The sequence below is a fragment of the Arthrobotrys flagrans genome (assembly GCF_004000055.1).
Source record: "Arthrobotrys flagrans strain CBS H-5679 chromosome Unknown unitig_0, whole genome shotgun sequence".
In the NCBI taxonomy this organism is placed as follows: Eukaryota; Fungi; Ascomycota; class Orbiliomycetes; order Orbiliales; family Orbiliaceae; genus Arthrobotrys; species Arthrobotrys flagrans.
Window position 1 is genome coordinate 8,258,903 of NW_027137550.1, and position 9,362 is coordinate 8,268,264.

Sequence of the window (9,362 nt, forward strand, 5' to 3'; positions counted from 1 at the left end):
CAGCCCTCTTCTTCTCCTAATCAGGGCTCTCTAGGAACTAACCAAAACTAATAACTATAAGACATTTTAATTTTATTAAAATGCATTTAATAACCCATTTTACTAATTCCATCAAAAAATTTGGTCAATTAAATGCTTGGTCAATAGAAGTAGGAGAGGCCTCGTATATCGAACAGCTCAAAGAAAAATGGGCTCAATCCAATCACAAAAATACATACGCTCAAATAATAGAACACAAATATCGAAAACATTAATTTAAAATGCAATTTCTCAATCTCAAACAATTAGTAAAAGAAAGGAAGAAGATCAATAGGTTTAAAGAAATCTATCCAAATTCGTTACCAGCTAAAAAGCGGCGCGAACAATACCGCAAAAATAAACTAGGAATTAATAGTATATTTATTAATATTTATTTTCTAATATTTCTAATCACGCTAACTCAGTCTCAGCCGGCCCTATAAAGGCTCATACGGAACCATATAGTACGCCATCAATTAAAATTGCAAATTCAACTCAATTACAACCTAAAGTAATCTTAAAATCTCCAGAAAATAAAAACAAATAGATTACAATAGATCAGATTAAGCGTAAATACGCTATACCAAACCTCAACTGGGCGTTATATACCTATTTAAGAACCTTACCAGCCTCCCAAACATTTCTTCGACCAGACTTTCATCCTTCATCCTTAGCAAACTTCAGAGCGCAAATATACAAGACCCTCGCGGTCCCGATTAAGGACTTTCAGCATAAAAATATTTTTACTAATCATGTTATTCGAACTAATTTAAACTAGCAAAAGAAGGGTCCTCGAAAGGACTTCATCATCTTCCAAAAATCTCGTACGAGTCAATATAAAAATCTAAAAAGAAAAGCAGTAACTAAGCTAAAATTATTATTAATTATCCATAATACAATTAATAATAAGACCTTTCAACTAACTTTTGTCACTAAGCTCAAGCCATACGCTAGGAGAACTATACAGAGCCCCCATAATTTCATTCACCTCACCAAGCATCCTTTAATAAATTATGAAAAAGAAAACCATCAATCTTATCGAAATATCATTCCAATTCGAGCTATTTTAGATCTAGCCTATTTAATCTCCTATAAGACCGGTTCATATCTTCTCAATACCCACATCAATCTCAATACCTAGAATGAGATTTATTCTTATAACAATAAAAATATAGATTCAAATATCGATATTAATAATAAATCTAATATTAAAGAAGAAGAATATTATTTTAAAATTTAAATAAAGGGTTTATATAAGCCCGTATCAATTTTATTAAAGTACCAAATAACCCTATTAAAATAGAACGCGATGGACTAAAATGGACCGCGATAGAGCGCGATAGACCGCGATAAAGCGCGATAGAGCGCGATAAAAAAGTGTTCCATCGGATAAAAGGGCTTCCATCCAATGGAATTAAGGAAATGTGTTTTTTTCCTGATGGATATAGAGATTTTAGCAGAAATAAAGGCCGAGAAAGAAGAAGTAAATAGAAAAATAAAAATAAAAGACGAGAGAATTATCGAAATTATTCTAATTAAAAAAATAGCGCAAGGAACGAAGACAGCTGTTATTATTATAACTAATATAGGTACTTTAAACATCAGGAAAAAAACATGTTTCCATCCTGCCATTCTAGCAGGGGGGTTTCCATCGCGGTTTTTTCTGTTATGTGATTGGTTCAAGAAAAACCACAACAAAAATAAGCGAATTTTAAACCAATTATATAGCTTAAAAATACTGAGATGGCACAGGATGGAGCGCGATGGAAACTCCCCTGCTAGGATGGCAGGATGGAAACATGTTTTTTTCCTGATGAACTTAATTGTCTTATAAAGAAGAAAGCAGAGCAGCGCAGAAAAGATAGGGAAGCTAAGAGAAGAGGAAGAGCGGCTAAAAAAGCGTAAATAATAGAAATTTAAAAGGAAATTACTAAAAAGGAGTAAAAAGAACTTAATTAATACTTTAAAATTATAGATTGTTATAATTATATAGCTACTGAAGAAGATAGGAGAGTTATAACTCTAGATAATGACTAGTTAGTTAATTCTAATATAACGAATATCTATATTATAGAAAAGATAGACCTAGCTAATTATCGAACATCAGGAAAAAAACATGTTTTCATCCTGTCATTTTAGCAGAGGAGTTTCCATCGCGCTTCATTCTGTGCCATCTCAGTATTTTTAAGCTATATAATTGGTTTAAAATTCGCTTATTTTTGTTGTGGTTTTTCTTGAATCAATCACATAGCAGAAAAAACCGCGATGGAAACCCCCCTGCTAAGATGGGCAGGATGGAAAAATGTTTTTTTCCTGATGAATGTTATTTTAATTATTGTTTATTCGCACAGCTAGTAGAGCTTATATTTATGCACTTAGAAGAGGAATGATATAGATTCAGCTAAATCTTCGCGTATCTATTTTATAGGTTTTTAAAATTGTTCGTAAGCTCTTATCTATATATATCCTCTGAAAGGCTGGTTATATAATAGTGATTGGAGACGCTACGTATATTATTAAGCGTAAAATTAATAAACTTATAGTATTAATAGAATAGAAAACTCTGCTAATCGCTATATTAACTAGTTTAACTATTAATGAAGAAAATTCTAACTCGAAGAAACTTAACGTAAAATTTAATATATTTAATCTTAATTTAATGCTGAATGAGGAAGTTACTTTTGAATTAGACAATTAAGCGACTTTAAGCGAAGACGCTAAGCAATTTATGCTATAATATAATAGACTTAGCCATATCGATTACTAGGTTTAGAAGAAATTAATGAAACGTTTAGTATCGAATATCTGAATCGAAGAGAAAAATCTACTAGTTTATTAAGTCTATATTCGAGTTAAAATGCGATGGACTTATAATTGTATTAAAGTCTAACTCAAAAGCTCTACTTTTTAAGAAAAGATCTATAATAACTTATCGGGCAGATTATTGTAGACTAAAAACGATAAAAGCTACTTCGTAGTTTTTATCGAAGACTATTCTAGATGAATAAAAGTCGAGATGCTAGAAAGAAAAATCGACGTTTACGATAGCTTTAAATTCGTTATTATATACGTTAAAAAGAGAGAATGGTTAAAAAGACTTAGCAAAATTCTTAAGTTTCGCTATGATAATAAAACGAGAGAGTATATTAATTAAAAATTTTAAAACTGTCAGAATATCTTACCCTCGATATGCATCAGGAAAAAAACATGTTTCCATCCTGCCATTTTAGCAGGGGGGTTTCCATCGCGGTTTTTTCTGTTATGTGATTGGTTCAAGAAAAACCACAACAAAAATAAGCGAATTTTAAACTAATTATATAGCTTAAAAATACTGAGATGGCACAGAATGGAGCGCGATGGAAACTCCTCTGCTAGAATGGCAGGATGGAAACATGTTTTTTTCCTGATGTGACTTTACCAGATACAGAGTAACTGGTTACCCTATATATGCTTACTACTTACCCTGTATATAACTAGCTTAGTTATCCTGTATGTGCTACTCTTTGTATATAAACTCTTCGTCAGAACACTTTAGTCTAAAAAGCATTCATCAGGAAAAAAACATTTTTCCATCCTGCCCATTTTAGCAGGGGGTTTCCATCGCGGTTTTTTCTGTTATGTGATTGGTTCAAGAAAAACCACAACAAAAATAAGCGAATTTTAAACCAATTATATAGCTTAAAAATACTGAGATGGCACAGAATGGAGCGCGATGGAAACTCCTCTGCTAGAATGGCAGGATGGAAACATGTTTTTTCCTGATGTTTAATAAAGTATACATTACTCCATCTAATCTTTTAACAGGTTATGAGCTCGATATAGCTATAATCTATATCACGATAAAAACTAATTTCAATTCTATAACTTATTACTCACGATGTTAGAATAAATCGATAACTTTAAAAAATACAGCTCTATTACTTATTATAAGTATAAATACAAGATCTATCTTCGACTTATTAATTTTAATTATCACGAATAGAAGAAATAGTTTATATGACTAATAAATCGTACCGACCTACTTAGAAATATAATTAAAGAAAACAAAGAACTAAAAAAATTAAAACAAGTTTTTAAACCGTTATATATTAAAATCGCAAATCTTACAAATAAACCTACTAAATAAATCAAAAAATTGACTAACAAAGCTCTAATTACTAGAGCTATAACTTCTAAAGCAACAGCCTCCAGAGCGTCAAGCTCAAGGGCACTAGTTCAAGTCGACAGCTAGTTTAAAGACGAAAAAGACGACGAAAACTCAAACACAGAAACTTAATTAGAATATTCAACTCGCATTTCAGACTTGTATACTATTGACGGCAATATAATTAAAGAAATAGTCATATAATAAAATCTACGTCGCGGTTATTTTACGTTCGTATTAAACGAGAATTACAAGAACTAGCAAAAACGAGAAAGAGAGACATTCGTCCTTCTTATCTATTATATTAGTAACTCGTTATAGAAAATTTACTCCGAACCGATTACTGCGATTTAATTGTAGAAAGAGCTTAACAAGATTTACGTTTTAACTCAGAACTTCAGCATAGCTTTCAGCTTGCATATTTCCTTTTTCAAGATGGAATCAATCTCAAATAAAAAATAGGCCGACTAGTTTAAAAGACTAAAAACTATTCAGACACAGCTCGTCGATACTAAGTATATAATAGCCGACAATATACTTAAGGACGCATATCTGCTAAAATTATTAGTCTTATATAAACCCACGATTAATACTATTTAGCCTATAGTCAGAAATAATTTAGATATAACAACCTATTAAGTTTAGCAAATTATTCAGGAAGTTGAAACTCGAGAAATAGTATATCTTAATTATATAAAGAATTCTACCGTCTAAACTAATTACGTCGGAGAAACTCTTAAAGACGCTTCTAAAGAATATAAAAATTCTAGTAGAAGTAAAAGCCAAGAAAAAAGAGGTAAATAAAAAGACAAAAATAAAAAACGAAGAAATTACCGAAACTATTCTAATTAAAGAAATAATACAGAGAACGAAGACAGCTATTATTATTATAATTAATATAAGTATTTTAAACTCAACTATTCTATAAAGGAGAAAGCAGAACAGCGCAGAAAAGATAAGGAAGCCAAAAGAAGAGAAAGAGCTAAAAAAGCGTAAATAGCGAAAACTTAAAAGAAAATTACTAAGAAGAAGTAGAAGGAACTTAATTAATATTTTAAAATTATAGACCGCTATAATTATATAGCTACCGAAGAAGGTAAAAGAATTACAACCCTAAATAATAGCTAGTTAGTTAATTTCGATATAATAGATACCTACATTATAAAAAAGACAAATCTAGTTAGTTATCGAATGCTATTTTAACTACTGCCTATTCGCACAGCTAATAAAGTCTATATCTATATACTTAAAAGAAGAATAATATAAATTCAGCTAAATCTCCGCGTATCTACTTTATAAGTTTCTAAGATTACTCGTAAGCTTCTATCCACACACACTCTTTAAAAGACTGATTATATAACGGTAATTGAAGACGCTACGCACATTATTAAGCGCAAAACTAATAAACTTATAGCGTTAATAGAATAGAAAATTCTGCTAATCGCTATATTAACTAGTTCAATTATTAACGAAGAAAATCTTAACTCGAAAAAGTTTAATGTAGAATTTAATATATTTAATTTTAATCTAACGCCGAATGAGAAAGTCATTTTTAAATTAAATAGCCAAGCGATCTTAAGCGAAGATGTTAAGCAATTCATATTATAGTATAATAGGCTTAGCTATATCGATTATTAAGCTTAAAAGAAATTAATAAAACGTCTAGTATCGAATATTTAGATCGAAGAGAAAAATTTATTAGTTTATTAAGTCTATATTCGAGTTAAAATACGACGAACTTATAACTGTACTAAAATCTAACTCAGAAGCTCTACTCTTTAAAAGAAAGTTTATAATGACTTATCGGGCAGATTATTATAGATCGAAGACGATAAAAACTATTTCGTAATCTTTGTTAAAAATCACTTTAAATAGACGGAAGTCGAAACGCTAAAAAGAAAAATCGACGTTTACGATAGTTTTAAATCCGTTATTATATACGTTAAAAAGAGAGAATAGCTAGAAAGATCTAGTAAAATCCTTAAGTTCTGCTATAACAATAGAACGAGAGAGTATATTAACTAAAAATTTTAAAGCTTATTAATCTAAAACGAGATTAAATTTAAAATCTCTTCTTTTTAGCATTAAGATTCTAATAGCGTAGCTAAAAGATAGATAGTTATTTTAGTAACTATAACTATCGTCATATTTTATAGAGCAGATCTACCTATCTCTTTCTAGAGCGAAGTTATAGTTATAGCTATCTATTTAAAGAACCGTTTATCATCTGTAAAGCTATCTAATAAAAAATCGTCGTACGAAACATTAGGAAAAAAACATGTTTTCATTCTGCCATTTTAACAGAGGAGTTTCCATCGCGCTCTATTTTGTGCCATCTCAGTATTTTTAAGCTATATAATTGGTTTAAAATTCGCTTATTTTTGTTGTGGTTTTTCTTGAACTAATTATATAGCAGAAAAAACCGCGATGGAAACCCCTCTGCTAAAATGACAGAATGAAAATATGTTTTTTTCCTGATGAATCTTAAACGATTATCTATCGGATTTATCTCATCTAAAACCGTTTAATTATCTGACGTAATATTAGATACTTAAGAAGAAAAGACAAAACAAGTTCGTTACATATATTAGCCCATATCTATTTATAAGATATGTTAAAGACAGCACCACTCTTTATAAAATCTAGAACAGAACAGAATTTTACAACGAAAAAAACTTAAAATAAAAAAAAGATATATTTCCGAGCAAGAGCGGCTTAATTAAAGAAATCATGCAATATAATTACCAACTGAAAAACAGTGCTGGCAACTAATTAGACAACTAAATCTTCAGATTTAAGCGCGTGTATGAAGATCTAGCTCCGACCGAAAGTCATTTAAGTAATATTATAAATTAAAGATCGTTGCTAAAATTAAATATAAATAAATTCGCAAGCTCGCATATAGAGCTATCTATAATATAAAACTAAGGTAAAATAAGAGATAGATAATTTTTCAGCTATATTAAAATACTAGCTTCGGCTAAACGCCGTATGAGATTTAAAATTCTAAACGAACTATTATCTGGTCTAGCTAACGGTAATATTAATTTACAGAGAATAGAAATTACAGCGGCTAGTAAAAGAAGTAAAAGCCGTTATAAAGATATTCGTAAATTAAGTAATTTAGCTAAAAACTTGACTATAACTAATAAGCCTACATACGCAGTAAGCGAATACTTAAAGCTATCTAAATAGGTTATCCGCGAGTAACTGTATAGTAGCGAAAAAGCACTTAAGAATACTTAAAGTAGTTTTTAGCTATGTAGTAGAAATAAATCTACCGTAAGCGTATATCTGGACGAATATACGTTAGATTTCTTTAATAGCGACTATATTAAATTACATAAAGTTAAGTATGTTAAGAGACGTAAAGCTAGTAGAGAATAATTATTAAAAGATATAATCTTTAACGAAATAACTTAAAGCGACCGTATTAACGGCGCAGTAAGAAAATAGATACTTATAATAATCTAGAGTAGAATTACCTCTGACTAAGAGTTATAAAGCTATAAAGAAGCTATAAACTGCATCGAAAAAAATCGATAACGTAAGATAATTTAAAAAAAACTTAATTTACACAAGACTAATAAATCTTTTATAATAATAGATTTACTTAAAGAGTATAAGACTCTCGTCTTAAAATAGATATTTAAAATTAAAACTTAAGACGTACTTATACGATATAAAACACGATTAGTAATCTAAGATAATCTATAATTTAGAACTGATCTAGATACGTATATTTTTATAACTAAACTAACAACGTTTAGATTTTTCATAACTATAATAGCTATACTTAACATAGAACTATATTAATTGAACGTTAAGACTACGTTTTTAACCTTTAAATTACTAGAAGAGATCTATATAACAATTCTAAAAAGCTATTATAAGCATATTTCTAAAAGAATTAAACGACTAGTTTTTCTACTAAAACGTATATTATACGAATTACGTCAGATATTTAAAATCTAAAACATAGACATCGATGCCTTTTTAAAGACGCTAAAATTTATACTTTACGATAACGATTTCTATCGGGAAGCGGACCACATCGGGAAGAGGACCAACAAATTTTCATTTTTAAAAATTAATTATAAATTAAATATTATATAAAAAAATTTGAAAAAATTAAACAAGAAACAAATTACTAAAACGAATAACATATTAAATTTTCAGAAATTTTCATGCAATATTCGAATTAATATTAATTTTTAAATCTCAAAACTAGGCGTTTTTATAAAATGTATTGTTTACCACATTTTAACACCGCGCTGCATTTTGACTTAATTTCTCATCATCACCACCATCATCACCACTACTAATCTTCTACATAATTACTATCCTCTATACTATCCTCTGTACTATCCTCTATACTATCCTCTGCACTATCCTCTACACTGTCTTCTGCACTATCCTCTGCACTACCCTCCCCAGCGTCCTCCCCAGCACTCTATGCACTACCCCCCCAGCACTCTTTCGAGGGCGACCTCGAGAACGTCCAGTTTCACCACAACTCTTACCACATCCTCTACCACGGCTTCTATCACGGCCATTACCACTATCACGGAAACGACCACGACCTCTTCTAGGCTCCATACTATTAGATTCTGCATCTCTAGCATCTAATTCAATAGCCTTATTCTATCACAGCTCACTAATCTCCTGGTCATTTAGAACACGGGCACCAGTAAGCCTCGGTTTATCACGTCTAATTTGTGAGGCTTTCTTATTAGCAGCACACAATTAGGTATTAGCCTCTTATAATATAATAGTTTCACTTATAGCTCTCTCTGTCGCTCTACCCAATTAGTAAATACTATTAATAATTAGTGAACTAAGTAGGTAGCCAGATCGTGTAAAAATTTCGGTAACAGCTTTATAAACGACTTAAAAACGTGCTAGTATTTCTATAACTAAATTCAGAATTTCGGTTTGAGCAGCCTCATTATATTATAATTTAGATAGAACCTTCATCAGGAAAAAAACATTTTTCCATCCTGCCCATTCTAACAGGGGGTTTCCATCGCGGTTTTTTCTACTATATAATTGGTTCAAGAAAAACCACAACAAAAATAAGCGAATTTTAAACCAATTATATAGTTTAAAAATACTAAGATAGCACAGGATAAAGCGCGATGGAAACTCCTCTGCTAGAATGGCAAAATGGAAACATATTTTTTTCCTGATGTTCTCTGAA